Source organism: Amia ocellicauda, unplaced genomic scaffold, assembly GCF_036373705.1.
Source record: "Amia ocellicauda isolate fAmiCal2 unplaced genomic scaffold, fAmiCal2.hap1 HAP1_SCAFFOLD_181, whole genome shotgun sequence".
NCBI classification, from domain to species: Eukaryota; Metazoa; Chordata; class Actinopteri; order Amiiformes; family Amiidae; genus Amia; species Amia ocellicauda.
In genome coordinates, this window is record NW_027102744.1 from 38,300 (window position 1) to 54,870 (window position 16,571).

The 16,571-nt window shown below is 42.7% G+C and overlaps 6 non-coding genes across 6 annotated transcripts; all 6 read right to left on the bottom strand.

The window, feature by feature from the left end:
* Nucleotides 1-599: 599 nt before the first annotated feature.
* On the bottom strand, nt 600-672 carry trnak-uuu (transfer RNA lysine (anticodon UUU)). Its single transcript has one exon. It is a non-coding gene; the product is annotated as a tRNA-Lys (tRNA).
* A 235-nt stretch (nt 673-907) lies between these two features.
* trnay-gua (transfer RNA tyrosine (anticodon GUA)) lies at nt 908-996 on the bottom strand. Its single transcript is given in 2 exon segments — nt 908-943; nt 960-996. It is a non-coding gene; the product is annotated as a tRNA-Tyr (tRNA).
* Nucleotides 997-6,965: 5,969 nt separating this feature from the next.
* On the bottom strand, nt 6,966-7,038 carry trnak-uuu (transfer RNA lysine (anticodon UUU)). The gene has a single exon. It is a non-coding gene; the product is annotated as a tRNA-Lys (tRNA).
* A 235-nt stretch (nt 7,039-7,273) lies between these two features.
* Nucleotides 7,274-7,362, bottom strand: trnay-gua (transfer RNA tyrosine (anticodon GUA)). The gene is given in 2 exon segments: nt 7,274-7,309; nt 7,326-7,362. It is a non-coding gene; the product is annotated as a tRNA-Tyr (tRNA).
* Nucleotides 7,363-13,332: 5,970 nt separating this feature from the next.
* Nucleotides 13,333-13,405, bottom strand: trnak-uuu (transfer RNA lysine (anticodon UUU)). Its single transcript has one exon. It is a non-coding gene; the product is annotated as a tRNA-Lys (tRNA).
* A 235-nt stretch (nt 13,406-13,640) lies between these two features.
* Nucleotides 13,641-13,729, bottom strand: trnay-gua (transfer RNA tyrosine (anticodon GUA)). The gene is given in 2 exon segments: nt 13,641-13,676; nt 13,693-13,729. It is a non-coding gene; the product is annotated as a tRNA-Tyr (tRNA).
* Nucleotides 13,730-16,571: the final 2,842 nt, after the last annotated feature.

Consider the following 16,571-nt stretch of genomic DNA (forward strand, 5'->3'; position numbering starts at 1 on the left):
AATCCTTTTTTTTTTTTTTCATGTTGGTGCGCCGCGAAGGTTTTTGGTCTCAGCAAAGTGTGCCGTGGCATTACAACGCTTGGGAACCACTGGCTTGGCTTGTTGGGCATCCAGGTATGCACTGAGATTACGATCGGCACGATGATTGTCGTTCTCAGGAGAATTGTGTTTCTTTGCTGATCATGTTCTCTGTCGCTTTTTACAAAGTTCTTACAAGTGGCACATTGGGGATGAGGAGCAGAGCATGCTGACACGCATAGCTGTGGACTTCTGCATGGCATGGGGCCACAGGTCATTCCAAGTATTTCAAGACGCCTGCAAATGTGTGGACACGTTGTGTTGGCCCAACCCTCACAGATTGTGCCAAGTCAAGTAGAGATGCATGTTGTGCTGTTCTAAAGTGACACGTCGTCAACGGCAAAAACATCTCTCAGAGTTCCTGGCTTGACTTGCCTCTGGAAGACAACACTTGCCCAGGCTGGATATTTGCAGAAAGAAGCAAAGAGGACTAGACACCTTGCCTAGACACAACTGCATATTTCATTGTCACCTGGAAGGCCATCCAGGCTTTTCACCATCATGGCCCTCGGTCAACAAGGCACCCGAACAGGGACTCGAACCCTGGACCCTCAGATTAAAAGTCTGATGCTCTACCGGCTGAGCTACCCGGGCTTCAGTGAAGTGCTTCACAATGTGTTGGCTTCATGATTGTTCCAGACCGCTTTCTGGCCGGTTTAGAAAACTGGGCTCAGGGTGAAAAGGGCCACATGCATATGAGATGTTTGGGCAATGCGAGTTCTCCACAGCAAATCCGAATTTCCGGTGTTTTCTCCTTGTCCTCATGCAATTCCAATGGCTTGACATTTGGGAGCTCGTCCAAAACCGATGTCAAACCATAATCACGCCTTCCTTCGAGCCGGAATTGAACCAGCGACCTAAGGATGCCCGCTGTCTGAAACCTACAGTCCTCCGCTCTACCAACTGAGCTATCGAAGCGAAGATTCTCACCGTCTTCCCCTGGCAGTCTCAGTGGCCGTGCAAAGCCAAGAAGCACCGTGGCTTGGCTCAGTGGTTTTCAACCCGTGTGCCGTGAGGACTACCCAATTGTGTCGTGAGATTTTTATCCCCTGAAAAATATTATGTCATTTTGTTTGGTCAACTTCATAAATCTTGTATCAAATCAAACTTATTCAAATGTGTGAAAATATTACATTTATACATCACCTGTAGAAAGCGTTTCATAACTGAAATGTTGTGTTTGCCGGACTGAACGCACACCTACACTGAGTTGCAGTGCTATCAGTTGTATCGTAAGGTACACTTATAAATTTCAATTTAAGAAGTGAATTTATAGTATCACCTTATCACGAATCCTGGAATCTTGTAGAACTCAATTTCTGTAATAATTGGACACAGACACCAATTCCAAAGATATAAATTGTTAAATTTATTCAAAAACAAAGACTAAATGTAGCACTACACTAATTATACAAAAGGGAAAAGCTAATTAAAATTCAACTCTAGATCAACAAATCAAAGACAAATCACTTCCGTGACAAAATCAAAGACCATGGGATCGCATATGATAACACACAAATCGTTAAACAAAAAAGGTTATAAACACATTAACTACAATACCGGTTAGTAAGACGAAGGTGAGTCTCTCGTTAGTATTGTTAGTCAGACATTAAATAACTACGCAGGTTAGTATTTATGTCAGGTAACTTCTCGTTATATATATATCAGTCTCATTTACGTTTAGGTGCCGAGAAAGATCCTATCGTTACTTGTTACCACAATTTCCCTTAACTGATTATTATTCAATGATCAAGGATAGGCAGGGCCACCAATAATCTAACGTCTATTGACTTGTGTCAATTTCATACTAAACAGTTAAACAGGAATGAGAACATATTTCTCGGGGTTGACAGATTTTATTTCTAAAATTATCAACAAAACAGTTTAATGCAACACACATTTATATTTAAGAAAACTAAATGATATTACACATTCTAGAGTTATGAATCACAGAATAACATTTCTAATTGATTTCTCAAATGTCATGAATCATGAACTCCAAACTGTTAAACTTATCTGAACTTCGTCGCAGAGAGGCCTCTCTGTCTTCGGGCTCAGATCACAGCACACGGCACATGGTCCGTGTGGTTTGGAACAAAGGCAGTGCGGTTCGGCTTTGTCCAAGAACTTCCACTCAGTCGATGCAGCTGGAAGTTGGGGTTTCGCGAAATTAGAGTCTTTTCCAAACAGATTTTCCACTGGTTTGAAGGCTCCAAGGTTGTGCACAAAATCTTCTTTATAAGCAGGGTTCCACCGTAGTTACTTGAAGACAAAGTCTTTGAGGAAAGCAGGGCCCTGTTCGTTCCAAGGGTCAAGTTTCTTAAGACTCAAATAGCTATTTAAATGACTGAACACTTTCATATACATTCGACTTACTCAATTGTCCAGCTGTAAAACTCCACTGATCAGGTGGGCACAGGCGGGCATGCGCAGTCTGTAAAGTTCTTTATTTAATAAAGTCCTTTAAAAGAATTCTTCGTACGGCTCAATCTCCTTCTCCCAGTTTAACTCTTCTGTTGCCGGCAAAGACTTGGTTGGTTTCTGGTTCCGGTTCGGGCAACAGAGCTACAGGTTGAGCTGTGGCAGCGAGTTACTGGTTCAGGTGAGAGAGAAAGAGAGAGAGAGAGAAAGAGAGAGAGAGAGAGAGAGAGAGAGACTGTGCACTGTTCCTTATAGTCTGTCAGATCAATAGGTGATTGGTTCTTGAGTTCTTGAGATTGGATTTCGGTTTCAGCCCCCAGTGTCCTAATGGAGGGGGGCTTGATTTATGACTGATGTCAATCCATGCCATCTTTTGGAAATGCCGGTTGGCCCGGGTTCGTAGCTCTATGTCGGGATTTCGGCTCTCGTCCACTTCAAAGAGTTTTTATCACCTACAGGCCCCTTTCTCCAGACATCTCATAGCAGGATTCAACCTATTTGGCCTCTTCTCGGTGCCATCCTCCCCAAAACTGTCACTTTGATGCAAACCAGTTCCAAGCTGATGAGCAAAGGAAATCTGATAACTTTGGGGGTGGAGAGGTCTTCTTTAGATCAGTGCTTCAGCTCAGAGCCCAAATGCTCTTATCAAAATACACCCAACATAACGCTACACAGTGGAACTGCAAGGCAATTGATTAAAGGGACATGTGGTGAATTCCTTTTTATCTTTATACTGTTGTTGGATGTCTCCTGTTCCTCTAAGTCTCATTTGGCCTTGGTTTTCCCCCTCTGTGTTGAATAATCGGGCTCTAAATAGCCCCGGCGTTTCTCCTGCAGTTCTTCGTTCTTTCCACTGCTAGCGCTGCCTTTGTGCAGCTTGTTATAGGATATTGTGAACTGAACCTATTTTGCTGTGAATTTATATGTACTGCGAATAGTTTATTGTGGCTGGTCTTGGTCTGTCTGCACTAAATAAATGATTTGTATCAAGGGATTATTTAGTTTGTCTGTGTACTTTTTTACCTAACCACTAAGGGCCACTCCTTGCACTTCACACATTTGCCCTTTTAATTACTCCCTTACTGACATACTTTAACATGCAATGTGCGTGTGATAATAGTTTTAGCAGCCTGTTGCCATTCAGGTGAGACAATACCTAGTAAATCCTTTTTTTTTTTTTTCATGTTGGTGCGCCGCGAAGGTTTTTGGTCTCAGCAAAGTGTGCCGTGGCATTACAACGCTTGGGAACCACTGGCTTGGCTTGTTGGGCATCCAGGTATGCACTGAGATTACGATCGGCACGATGATTGTCGTTCTCAGGAGAATTGTGTTTCTTTGCTGATCACGTTCTCTGTCGCTTTTTACACAGTTCTTACAAGTGGCACATTGGGGATGAAGAGCAGAGCATGCTGACACGCATAGCTGTGGACTTCTGCATGGCATGGGGCCACAGGTCATTCCAAGTATTTCAAGACGCCTGCAAATGTGTGGACACGTTGTGTTGGCCCAACCCTCACAGATTGTGCCAAGTCAAGTAGAGATGCATGTTGTGCTGTTCTAAAGTGACACGTCGTCAACGGCAAAAACATCTCTCAGAGTTCCTGGCTTGACTTGCCTCTGGAAGACAACACTTGCCCAGGCTGGATATTTGCCGAAAGAAGCAAAGAGGACTAGACACCTTGCCTAGACGCAACTGCATATTTCATTGTCACCTGGAAGGCCATCCAGGCTTTTCACCATCATGGCCCTCGGTCAACAAGGCGCCCGAACAGGGACTCGAACCCTGGACCCTCAGATTAAAAGTCTGATGCTCTAACACACAAATCGTTAAACAAAAAAGGTTATAAACACATTAACTACAATACCGGTTAGTAAGACGAAGGTGAGTCTCTCGTTAGTATTGTTAGTCAGACATTAAATAACTACGCAGGTTAGTATTTATGTCAGGTAACTTCTCGTTATATATATATCAGTCTCATTTACGTTTAGGTGCCGAGAAAGATCCTATCGTTACTTGTTACCACAATTTCCCTTAACTGATTATTATTCAATGATCAAGGATAGGCAGGGCCACCAATAATCTAACGTCTATTGACTTGTGTCAATTTCAGACTAAACAGTTAAACAGGAATGAGAAGATATTTCTCGGGGTTGACAGATTTTATTTCTAAAATTATCAACAAAACAGTTTAATGCAACACACATTTATATTTAAGAAAACTAAATGATATTACACATTCTAGAGTTATGAATCACAGAATAACATTTCTAATTGATTTCTCAAATGTCATGAATCATGAACTCCAAACTGTTAAACTTATCTGAACTTCGTCGCAGAGAGGCCTCTCTGTCTTCGGGCTCAGATCACAGCACACGGCACATGGTCCGTGTGGTTTGGAACAAAGGCAGTGCGGTTCGGCTTTGTCCAAGAACTTCCACTCAGTCGATGCAGATGGAAGTTGGGGTTTCGCGAAATTAGAGTCTTTTCCAAACAGATTTTCCACTGGTTTGAAGGCTCCAAGGTTGTGCACAAAATCTTCTTTGTAAGCAGGGTTCCACCGTAGTTACTTGAAGACAAAGTCTTTGAGGAAAGCAGGGCCCTGTTCGTTCCAAGGGTCAAGTTTCTTAAGACTCAAATAGCTATTTAAATGACTGAACACTTTCATATACATTCGACTTACTCAATTGTCCAGCTGTAAAACTCCACTGATCAGGTGGGCACAGGCGGGCATGCGCAGTCTGTAAAGTTCTTTATTTAATAAAGTCCTTTAAAAGAATTCTTCGTACGGCTCAATCTCCTTCTCCCAGTTTAACTCTTCTGTTGCCGGCAAAGACTTGGTTGGTTTCTGGTTCCGGTTCGGGCAACAGAGCTACAGGTTGAGCTGTGGCAGCGAGTTACTGGTTCAGGTGAGAGAGAAAGAGAGAGAGAGAGAAAGAGAGAGAGAGAGAGAGAGAGAGACTGTGCACTGTTCCTTATAGTCTGTCAGATCATTAGGTGATTGGTTCTTGAGTTCTTGAGATTGGATTTCGGTTTCAGCCCCCAGTGTCCTAATGGGGGGGGGCTTGATTTATGACTGATGTCAATCCATGCCATCTTTTGGAAATGCCGGTTGGCCCGGGTTCGTAGCTCTATGTCGGGATTTCGGCTCTCGTCCACTTCAAAGAGTTTTTATCACCTACAGGCCCCTTTCTCCAGACATCTCATAGCAGGATTCAACCTATTTGGCCTCTTCTCGGTGCCATCCTCCCCAAAACTGTCACTTTGATGCAAACCAGTTCCAAGCTGATGAGCAAAGGAAATCTGATAACTTTGGGGGTGGAGAGGTCTTCTTTAGATCAGTGCTTCAGCTCAGAGCCCAAATGCTCTTATCAAAATACACCCAACATAACGCTACACAGTGGAACTGCAAGGCAATTGATTAAAGGGACATGTGGTGAATTCCTTTTTATCTCTATACTGTTGTTGGATGTCTCCTCTTCCTCTAAGTCTCATTTGGCCTTGGTTTTCCCCCTCTGTGTTGAATAATCGGGCTCTAAATAGCCCCGGCGTTTCTCCTGCAGTTCTTCGTTCTTTCCACTGCTAGCGATGCCTTTGTGCAGCTTGTTATAGGATATTGTGAACTGAACCTATTTTGCTGTGAATTTATATTTACTGCGAATAGTTTATTGTGGCTGGTCTTGGTCTGTCTGCACTAAATAAATGATTTGTATCAAGGGATTATTTAGTTTGTCTGTGTACTTTTTTACCTAACCACTAAGGGCCACTCCTTGCACTTCACACATTTGCCCTTTTAATTACTCCCTTACTGACATACTTTAACATGCAATGTGCGTGTGATAATAGTTTTAAAAGCCTGTTGCCATTCAGGTGAGACAATACCTAGTAAATCCTTTTTTTTTTTTTTCATGTTGGTGCGCCGCGAAGGTTTTTGGTCTCAGCAAAGTGTGCCGTGGCATTACAACGCTTGGGAACCACTGGCTTGGCTTGTTGGGCATCCAGGTATGCACTGAGATTACGATCGGCACGATGATTGTCGTTCTCAGGAGAATTGTGTTTCTTTGCTGATCATGTTCTCTGTCGCTTTTTACAAAGTTCTTACAAGTGGCACATTGGGGATGAGGCATAGCTGTGGACTTCTGCATGGCATGGGGCCACAGGTCATTCCAAGTATTTCAAGACGCCTGCAAATGTGTGGACACGTTGTGTTGGCCCAACCCTCACAGATTGTGCCAAGTCAAGTAGAGATGCATGTTGTGCTGTTCTAAAGTGACACGTCGTCAACGGCAAAAACATCTCTCAGAGTTCCTGGCTTGACTTGCCTCTGGAAGACAACACTTGCCCAGGCTGGATATTTGCCGAAAGAAGCAAAGAGGACTAGACACCTTGCCTAGACGCAACTGCATATTTCATTGTCACCTGGAAGGCCATCCAGGCTTTTCACCATCAGGGCCCTTGGTCAACAAGGCACCCGAACAGGGACTCGAACCCTGGACCCTCAGATTAAAAGTCTGATGCTCTACCGGCTGAGCTACCCGGGCTTCAGTGAAGTGCTTCACAATGTGTTGGCTTCATGATTGTTCCAGACCGCTTTCTGGCCGGTTTAGAAAACTGGGCTCAGGGTGAAAAGGGTCACATGCATATGAGATGTTTGGGCAATGCGAGTTCTCCACAGCAAATCTGAATTTCCGGTGTTTTCTCCTTGTCCTCATGCAATTCCAATGGCTTGACATTTGGGAGCTCGTCCAAAACCGATGTCAAACCATAATCACGCCTTCCTTCGAGCCGGAATTGAACCAGCGACCTAAGGATGCCCGCTGCCTGAAACCTACAGTCCTCCGCTCTACCAATTGAGCTATCGAAGGGAAGCTTCTCACCGTCTTCCCCTGGCAGTCTCAGTGGCCGTGCAAAGCCAAGAAGCACCGTGGCTTGGCTCAGTGGTTTTCAACCCGTGTGCCGTGAGGACTACCCAATTGTGTCGTGAGATTTTTATCCCCTGAAAAATATTATGTCATTTTGTTTGGTCAACTTCATAAATCTTGTATCAAATCAAACTTATTCAAATGTGTGAAAATATTACATTTATACATCACCTGTAGAAAGCGTTTCATAACTGAAATGTTGTGTTTGCCGGACTGAACGCACACCTACACTGAGTTGCAGTGCTATCAGTTGTATCGTAAGGTACACTTATAAATTTCAATTTAAGAAGTGAATTTATAGTATCACCTTATCACGAATCCTGGAATCTTGTAGAACTCAATTTCTGTAATAATTGGACACAGACACCAATTCCAAAGATATAAATTGTTAAATTTATTCAAAAACAAACACTAAATGTAGCACTACACTAATTATACAAAAGGGAAAAGCTAATCAAAATTCAACTCTAGATCAACAAATCAAAGACAAATCACTTCCGTGACCAAATCAAAGACCATGGGATCGCATATGATAACACACAAATCGTTAAACAAAAAAGGTTATAAACACATTAACTACAATACCGGTTAGTAAGACGAAGGTGAGTCTCTCGTTAGTATTGTTAGTCAGACATTAAATAACTACGCAGGTTAGTATTTATGTCAGGTAACTTCTCGTTATATATATATCAGTCTCATTTACGTTTAGGTGCCGAGAAAGATCCTATCGTTACTTGTTACCACAATTTCCCTTAACTGATTATTATTCAATGATCAAGGATAGGCAGGGCCACCAATAATCTAACGTCTATTGACTTGTGTCAATTTCAGACTAAACAGTTAAACAGGAATGAGAAGATATTTCTCGGGGTTGACAGATTTTATTTCTAAAATTATCAACAAAACAGTTTAATGCAACACACATTTATATTTAAGAAAACTAAATGATATTACACATTCTAGAGTTATGAATCACAGAATAACATTTCTAATTGATTTCTCAAATGTCATGAATCATGAACTCCAAACTGTTAAACTTATCTGAACTTCGTCGCAGAGAGGCCTCTCTGTCTTCGGGCTCAGATCACAGCACACGGCACATGGTCCGTGTGGTTTGGAACAAAGGCAGTGCGGTTCGGCTTTGTCCAAGAACTTCCACTCAGTCGAAGCACCTGGAAGTTGGGGTTTCGCGAAATTAGAGTCTTTTCCTAACAGATTTTCCACTGGTTTGAAGGCTCCAAGGTTGTGCACAAAATCTTCTTTGTAAGCAGGGTTCCACCGTAGTTACTTGAAGACAAAGTCTTTGAGGAAAGCAGGGCCCTGTTCGTTCCAAGGGTCAAGTTTCTTAAGACTCAAATAGCTATTTAAATGACTGAACACTTTCATATACATTCGACTTACTCAATTGTCCAGCTGTAAAACTCCACTGATCAGGTGGGCACAGGCGGGCATGCGCAGTCTGTAAAGTTCTTTATTTAATAAAGTCCTTTAAAAGAATTCTTCGTACGGCTCAATCTCCTTCTCCCAGTTTAACTCTTCTGTTGCCGGCAAAGACTTGGTTGGTTTCTGGTTCCGGTTCGGGCAACAGAGCTACAGGTTGAGCTGTGGCAGCGAGTTACTGGTTCAGGTGAGAGAGAAAGAGAGAGAGAGAGATAGAGAGAGAGAGAGAGAGAGAGAGAGACTGTGCACTGTTCCTTATAGTCTGTCAGATCAATAGGTGATTGGTTCTTGAGTTCTTGAGATTGGATTTCGGTTTCAGCCCCCAGTGTCCTAATGGAGGGGGGCTTGATTTATGACTGATGTCAATCCATGCCATCTTTTGGAAATGCCGGTTGGCCCGGGTTCGTAGCTCTATGTCGGGATTTCGGCTCTCGTCCACTTCAAAGAGTTTTTATCACCTACAGGCCCCTTTCTCCAGACATCTCATAGCAGGATTCAACCTATTTGGCCTCTTCTCGGTGCCATCCTCCCCAAAACTGTCACTTTGATGCAAACCAGTTCCAAGCTGATGAGCAAAGGAAATCTGATAACTTTGGGGGTGGAGAGGTCTTCTTTAGATCAGTGCTTCAGCTCAGAGCCCAAATGCTCTTATCAAAATACACCCAACATAACGCTACACAGTGGAACTGCAAGGCAATTGATTAAAGGGACATGTGGTGAATTCCTTTTCATCTTTATACTGTTGTTGGATGTCTCCTGTTCCTCTAAGTCTCATTTGGCCTTGGTTTTCCCCCTCTGTGTTGAATAATCGGGCTCTAAATAGCCCCGGCGTTTCTCCTGCAGTTCTTCGTTCTTTCCACTGCTAGCGCTGCCTTTGTGCAGCTTGTTATAGGATATTGTGAACTGAACCTATTTTGCTGTGAATTTATATTTACTGCGAATAGTTTATTGTGGCTGGTCTTGGTCTGTCTGCACTAAATAAATGATTTGTATCAAGGGATTATTTAGTTTGTCTGTGTACTTTTTTACCTAACCACTAAGGGCCACTCCTTGCACTTCACACATTTGCCCTTTTAATTACTCCCTTACTGACATACTTTAACATGCAATGTGCGTGTGATAATAGTTTTAGCAGCCTGTTGCCATTCAGGTGAGACAATACCTAGTAAATCCTTTTTTTTTTTTTTCATGTTGGTGCGCCGCGAAGGTTTTTGGTCTCAGCAAAGTGTGCCGTGGCATTACAACGCTTGGGAACCACTGGCTTGGCTTGTTGGGCATCCAGGTATGCACTGAGATTACGATCGGCACGATGATTGTCGTTCTCAGGAGAATTGTGTTTCTTTGCTGATCATGTTCTCTGTCGCTTTTTACAAAGTTCTTACAAGTGGCACATTGGGGATGAGGAGCAGAGCATGCTGACACGCATAGCTGTGGACTTCTGCATGGCATGGGGCCACAGGTCATTCCAAGTATTTCAAGACGCCTGCAAATGTGTGGACACGTTGTGTTGGCCCAACCCTCACAGATTGTGCCAAGTCAAGTAGAGATGCATGTTGTGCTGTTCTAAAGTGACACGTCATCAACGGCAAAAACATCTCTCAGAGTTCCTGACTTGACTTGCCTCTGGAAGACAACACTTGCCCAGGCTGGATATTTGCCGAAAGAAGCAAAGAGGACTAGACACCTTGCCTAGACGCAACTGCATATTTCATTGTCACCTGGAAGGCCATCCAGGCTTTTCACCATCATGGCCCTCGGTCAACAAGGCGCCCGAACAGGGACTCGAACCCTGGACCCTCAGATTAAAAGTCTGATGCTCTAACACACAAATCGTTAAACAAAAAAGGTTATAAACACATTAACTACAATACCGGTTAGTAAGACGAAGGTGAGTCTCTCGTTAGTATTGTTAGTCAGACATTAAATAACTACGCAGGTTAGTATTTATGTCAGGTAACTTCTCGTTATATATATATCAGTCTCATTTACGTTTAGGTGCCGAGAAAGATCCTATCATTACTTGTTACCACAATTTCCCTTAACTGATTATTATTCAATGATCAAGGATAGGCAGGGCCACCAATAATCTAACGTCTATTGACTTGTGTCAATTTCAGACTAAACAGTTAAACAGGAATGAGAAGATATTTCTCGGGGTTGACAGATTTTATTTCTAAAATTATCAACAAAACAGTTTAATGCAACACACATTTATATTTAAGAAAACTAAATGATATTACACATTCTAGAGTTTTGAATCACAGAATAACATTTCTAATTGATTTCTCAAATGTCATGAATCATGAACTCCAAACTGTTAAACTTATCTGAACTTCGTCGCAGAGAGGCCTCTCTGTCTTCGGGCTCAGATCACAGCACACGACACATGGTCCGTGTGGTTTGGAACAAAGGCAGTGCGGTTCGGCTTTGTCCAAGAACTTCCACTCAGTCGATGCACCTGGAAATTGGGGTTTCGCGAAATTAGAGTCTTTTCCAAACAGATTTTCCACTGGTTTGAAGGCTCCAAGGTTGAGCACAAAATCTTCTTTGTAAGCAGGGTTCCACCGTAGTTACTTGAAGACAAAGTCTTTGAGGAAAGCAGGGCCCTGTTCGTTCCAAGGGTCAAGTTTCTTAAGACTCAAATAGCTATTTAAATGACTGAACACTTTCATATACATTCGACTTACTCAATTGTCCAGCTGTAAAACTCCACTGATCAGGTGGGCACAGGCGGGCATGCGCAGTCTGTAAAGTTCTTTCTTTAATATAGTCCTTTAATAGAATTCTTCGTACGGCTCAATCTCCTTCTCCCAGTTTAACTCTTCTGTTGCCGGCAAAGACTTGGTTGGTTTCTGGTTCCGGTTCGGGCAACAGAGCTACAGGTTGAGCTGTGGCAGCGAGTTACTGGTTCAGGTGAGAGAGAAAGAGAGAGAGAGAGAGAGAGAGACTGTGCACTGTTCCTTATAGTCTGTCAGATCAATAGGTGATTGGTTCTTGAGTTCTTGAGATTGGATTTCGGTTTCAGCCCCCAGTGTCCTAATGGAGGGGGGCTTGATTTATGACTGATGTCAATCCATGCCATCTTTTGGAAATGCCGGTTGGCCCGGGTTCGTAGCACTATGTCGGGATTTCGGCTCTCGTCCACTTCAAAGAGTTTTTATCACCTACAGGCCCCTTTCTCCAGACATCTCATAGCAGGATTCAACCTATTTGGCCTCTTCTCGGTGCCATCCTCCCCAAAACTGTCACTTTGATGCAAACCAGTTCCAAGCTGATGAGCAAAGGAAATCTGATAACTTTGGGGGTGGAGAGGTCTTCTTTAGATCAGTGCTTCAGCTCAGAGCCCAAATGCTCTTATCAAAATACACCCAACATAACGCTACACAGTGGAACTGCAAGGCAATTGATTAAAGGGACATGTGGTGAATTCCTTTTTATCTTTATACTGTTGTTGGATGTCTCCTGTTCCTCTAAGTCTCATTTGGCCTTGGTTTTCCCCCTCTGTGTTGAATAATCGGGCTCTAAATAGCCCCGGCGTTTCTCCTGCAGTTCTTCGTTCTTTCCACTGCTAGCGCTGCCTTTGTGCAGCTTGTTATAGGATATTGTGAACTGAACCTATTTTGCTGTGAATTTATATTTACTGCGAATAGTTTATTGTGGCTGGTCTTGGTCTGTCTGCACTAAATAAATGATATGTATCAAGGGATTATTTAGTTTGTCTGTGTACTTTTTTACTTAACCACTAAGGGCCACTCCTTGCACTTCACACATTTGCCCTTTTAATTACTCCCTTACTGACATACTTTAACATGCAATGTGCGTGTGATAATAGCTTTAGCAGCCTGTTGCCATTCAGGTGAGACAATACCTAGTAAATCCTTTTTTTTTTTTTTCATGTTGGTGCGCCGCGAAGGTTTTTGGTCTCAGCAAAGTGTGCCGTGGCATTACAACGCTTGGGAACCACTGGCTTGGCTTGTTGGGCATCCAGGTATGCACTGAGATTACGATCGGCACGATGATTGTCGTTCTCAGGAGAATTGTGTTTCTTTGCTGATCATGTTCTCTGTCGCTTTTTACAAAGTTCTTACAAGTGGCACATTGGGGATGAGGAGCAGAGCATGCTGACACGCATAGCTGTGGACTTCTGCATGGCATGGGGCCACAGGTCATTCCAAGTATTTCAAGATGCCTGCAAATGTGTGGACACGTTGTGTTGGCCCAACCCTCACAGATTGTGCCAAGTCAAGTAGAGATGCATGTTGTGCTGTTCTAAAGTGACACGTCGTCAACGGCAAAAACATCTCTCAGAGTTCCTGGCTTGACTTGCCTCTGGAAGACAACACTTGCCCAGGCTGGATATTTGCCGAAAGAAGCAAAGAGGACTAGACACCTTGCCTAGACGCAACTGCATATTTCATTGTCACCTGGAAGGCCATCCAGGCTTTTCACCATCATGGCCCTCGGTCAACAAGGCGCCCGAACAGGGACTCGAACCCTGGACCCTCAGATTAAAAGTCTGATGCTCTACCGGCTGAGCTACCCGGGCTTCAGTGAAGTGCTTCACAATGTGTTGGCTTCATGATTGTTCCAGACCGCTTTCTGGCCGGTTTAGAAAACTGGGCTCAGGGTGAAAAGGGTCACATGCATATGAGATGTTTGGGCAATGCGAGTTCTCCACAGCAAATCCGAATTTCCGGTGTTTTCTCCTTGTCCTCATGCAATTCCAATGGCTTGACATTTGGGAGCTCGTCCAAAACCGATGTCAAACCATAATCACGCCTTCCTTCGAGCCGGAATTGAACCAGCGACCTAAGGATGCCCGCTGCCTGAAACCTACAGTCCTCCGCTCTACCAACTGAGCTATCGAAGGGAAGCTTCTCACCGTCTTCCCCTGGCAGTCTCAGTGGCCGTGCAAAGCCAAGAAGCACCGTGGCTTGGCTCAGTGGTTTTCAACCCGTGTGCCGTGAGGACTACCCAATTGTGTCGTGAGATTTTTATCCCCTGAAAAATATTATGTCATTTTGTTTGGTCAACTTCATAAATCTTGTATCAAATCAAACTTATTCAAATGTGTGAAAATATTACATTTATACATCACCTGTAGAAAGCGTTTCATAACTGAAATGTTGTGTTTGCCGGACTGAACGCACACCTACACTGAGTTGCAGTGCTATCAGTTGTATCGTAAGGTACACTTATAAATTTCAATTTAAGAAGTGAATTTATAGTATCACCTTATCACGAATCCTGGAATCTTGTAGAACTCAATTTCTGTAATAATTGGACACAGACACCAATTCCAAAGATATAAATTGTTAAATTTATTCAAAAACAAAGACTAAATGTAGCACTACACTAATTATACAAAAGGGAAAAGCTAATCAAAATTCAACTCTAGATCAACAAATCAAAGACAAATCACTTCCGTGACCAAATCAAAGACCATGGGATCGCATATGATAACACACAAATCGTTAAACAAAAAAGGTTATAAACACATTAACTACAATACCGGTTAGTAAGACGAAGGTGAGTCTCTCGTTAGTATTGTTAGTCAGACATTAAATAACTACGCAGGTTAGTATTTATGTCAGGTAACTTCTCGTTATATATATATCAGTCTCATTTACGTTTAGGTGCCGAGAAAGATCCTATCATTACTTGTTACCACAATTTCCCTTAACTGATTATTATTCAATGATCAAGGATAGGCAGGGCCACCAATAATCTAACGTCTATTGACTTGTGTCAATTTCAGACTAAACAGTTAAACAGGAATGAGAAGATATTTCTCGGCGTTGACAGATTTTATTTCTAAAATTATCAACAAAACAGTTGAATGCAACACACATTTATATTTAAGAAAACTAAATGATATTACACATTCTAGAGTTATGAATCACAGATTAACATTTCTAATTGATTTCTTAAATGTCATGAATCACAAACTCCAAACTGTTAAACTTATCTGAACTTCGTCGCAGAGAGGCCTCTCTGGCTTCGGGCTCAGATAACAGCACACGGCACGAGGTCCGTGTGGTTGGAACAAAGGCAGTCCGGTTCAGCTTTGTCCAAGAACTTCCACTCAGTCGATGCACCTGGAAGTTGGGGTTTCGCGAATGTAGAGTCTTTTCCAAACAGATTTTCCATTGGTTTGAAGGCTCCAAGGTTGTGCACAAAATCTTCTTTGTAAGCAGGGTTCCACCGTAGTTACTTGAAGACAAAGTCTTTGAGGAAAGCAGGGCCCTGTTTGTTCCAAGGGTCAAGTTTCTTAAGACTCAAATAGCTATTTAAATGACTGGCACTTTCGTATTCAGTCGACTTAGTCAATTGTCCAGCTGTAAAACTCCACTGATCAGGTGGGTCTGTAAAGTTCTTTATTTAATAAAGTCCTTTAAAAGAATTCTTCGTACGGCTCAATCTCCTTCTCCCAGTTTAATTCTTCTGTTGCCGGCAAAGACTTGGTTGGTTTCTGGTTCCGGTTCTGGCAACAGAGCTACAGGTTGCGAGTTTCTGGTTCAGGTGAGAGAGAGAGTAAGAGAGAGAGACCGTGCGCTGTTCTTTATAGTCTGTCAGATCAATAGGTGATTGGTTCTTGATTTTTTTAGATTGGATTTCGGTTTCAGCCCCCAGTGTCCTATTGGAGGGGGGCTTGATTTATGACTGATGTCAATCCATGCCATCTTTTGGAAATGCCGGTTGGCCCGGGTTCGTAGCTCTATGTCGGGATTTCGGCTCTCGTCCACTTCAAAGAGTTTTTATTACCTACAGGCCCCTTTCTCCTATCTCATAGCAGGATTCCAAACTATTTGGCCTATTCTCGGTGCCATCCTCCCCAAAACTGTCACTTTGATGTAAACCAGTTCCAAGCTGATGAGTTAAGGAAATCTGATAACTTTTGGTGGGGGGAGAGGTCTTCTTTAGATCAGTGCTTCAGCTCAGAGATAAAATGCTCTTATCAAAATACACCCAACATAACACTACAATAATATATGGTTTGCTAAGTTGTAAATAATGGCTAAAATGCATTTACTGTGCATTCGGTTAATCATTAATTACTAGGTTTATGTTTATTTATTGCATGAATGTGGATCCTTCAAATGTTTAATAAATAATGACTAATATGTAAAGTTAAAAATTAATTACGAGTGTGTTTGTGCTTAACTAATGCATACTTCTGGCCCCTTAAAATAAAGTGTTATCAGATCTCCTTTGAGATATGACTCCCTCCCCTTCAGGTTCTGCAACGTTGAATAAATAAACTTAGATAGCCGCGACTGTTTCCCAAAAATGTATTGTTTCAAATATGCCGTTTAACAGCATTTGTTAGGGGTGTAACGTTACGGTACACAAAACTGACAGTTCGGTACGTACCTCGGTTTTGAAGTCTCGGTTCGTTATGGGTTCGGTACAGCGGGGGGGGGAACTAAACATTAATTCCTTTGTGCATGTTTCTAAGCTATGCAAAAGAGATTTCACTTGTTTCTCAGTCTGTCTGGTGATGCATAGCCCACATAGGGCACGTGCAACACATAACACAACATTTAGAAAGCGGGTGACACTTATTTTGTTACATATAAGAGCGACACTACTCCAGACACTCCCTTGCTCGTGATCTAAAGTTAGACAGAGATGCTGTGCTTGGCTGGGGTCACCTATCAGACAGGCCTCACACTTATCAACTAATTCACGGCCAATACAATGTTGTAACA